The sequence below is a fragment of the Polistes fuscatus genome, unplaced genomic scaffold, assembly GCF_010416935.1.
Source record: "Polistes fuscatus isolate 324 unplaced genomic scaffold, CU_Pfus_HIC Scaffold103, whole genome shotgun sequence".
Classification (NCBI taxonomy): Eukaryota; Metazoa; Arthropoda; class Insecta; order Hymenoptera; family Vespidae; genus Polistes; species Polistes fuscatus.
In genome coordinates this window covers 64,661-66,764 of record NW_025113002.1, presented here as the reverse complement: position 1 = coordinate 66,764, position 2,104 = coordinate 64,661, and positions in this window count along the sequence as shown.

Here is a 2,104-nt window from a genome sequence, read left to right as displayed (position 1 = left end):
ATTAAGAAAATCAATTTATCAATCATTTCATATCTCACATCATTTTAAACTAAATTAATTTAATATAATATTCATTATATTATAAAAAATGACTGGTTAATTAAATGTTTGTTGTTTCAACATTATATGAAATTCATTTATAGTATTCAAATATAATCCTTTCAGACATGTTAAAATAAAAGATATAATTAACCAACAATTACATTACTTTCATAATATTAACCTATAATCATACTTTCATTTATCCATTATTATTATTATTATTATTATAAAAATCAAATAATAAAATCTCTTAAACCGACAAATATGATTTTAATGAGATAAAAATACGAAACGTTTATAAATAATAATATACAGGTAGTGTTGGAATAGGAAAACGGAATTAGTGGAGCGGATTAAAACTAGCAGACAGTTTATAAGGTATATAGTAGTAGAATAGGTATATGTATGAGCAGACAAGTCAGACCTGTGCCATTCCTGTAACAACCTTTCGATCGGTTTTACGTTGTGTTAGTGTCACTAGTTCTTACCTGAACATTTTTTTCTATACTTAACAATCAATTTGTTTATTCTTTGAGTGTTTTTTTTTCCTTTTCTTCATTTACAAATTAAATGAACAAATTAATTTTTATTTAAAACGGTTGCTACATTGGTGTGTTACTTAAAATTATCACAAACCTCCTTTTCTTTGTATTCGTATATTTTTTTTTTTGTATTTCATTCAAATTGGATATTTTTATATTTTAAATCGACGCGTAAAACGAATATTTTGCATTATTTTATTGACCTAATATTTTTTTATATATTTTAATTTAAACAAAAATATTTACATATTTTAATTTAAAAAACAAAAATATTCATATATTTTAATTTAAACAAAAATATTTACATATTTTAATTTAAAAAACAAAAATATTTATATATTTTAATTTATTATTTTTTAAATATTTATGTTTGTTTATTTAAATTATTTCTCTTCAAAATGTTTCAATATTTACAACAACAACAACAACCATCAAAAATTTTGGAAAGAAAAACAAATCCGTTAGAATGAATTTTGAATTTACGCGGATAAATTAGATAAATTTTCTCAATAACCAAAAAAAAAAATTATTTTATTTTTGTTACATCGTAAAAGAAAAGATTGTAGATAAAATTTCAAGTACCGTATCGAACGTCCAACGTGTGTCATACGATAGTGTTACGTTTATTAGCATTAATCGGTTTACCATATTATAACGGTAATCTTACGTGCCCGGATGAAGTGCAACTTCTCGGTGAAATTTCTAAAACGATTATCTTAATGGATCGGATCGATCAATGATGGATAATCAAATGGAATAAACGAAGAAATAAAATTGCTTGGTGAGAAAATTTTATTCCAAAAAAAAAACATTATTCTTATTTTATTTTATTATTAAACTTACGAGATATTTTTATGTTTTAACGTATTTTTAAAGTGAACGGTCAAATAAGTGATTTTAAAAATGAAAACATATATTTTAATATAAAATAATAATTAATAAATTATTTATTTTATTTATATATAATAATATTTAAATTTATTATATAATATTTATTTTATTATATAAATAAAATAAATAATTTATTAAATATTATTGTTATAATGTAAATTGTAGCCAATTGAATTAATGAAAAAAATATTATTTTTTTGTTTAAAAATAACTATAATAATGTATTAATTTTATCCGTTTTCATAATATTTTCTATTTTTTTTTTTATTTTCTTTTTATTTACAAATTATCGGACACGTGTCATTTGACCGATTAAACTTGGACAAGTTAAATGTTTATTATAATTAGTATTACTAATTTAAATTGCAAATAATTTCGTACGAATAATAGAATAGAAAGTTAATTAAATTCAACGTTAAATTCAAATATTTATTTGATTAGGTTAATTTGAAAAAAAATCAATTAATTATCCGACATAATTTTAAAAAGTGGACAAAAGTGATGAATAAAATTACGTAAAATTATTATTACAACACTGTTGAGTTTTATTATTACAGAGAAAGAAAAAAATATATTGCAACAAATTTAATTTCAAATATAAATAAATATAAATAAATAAAATAAAATAA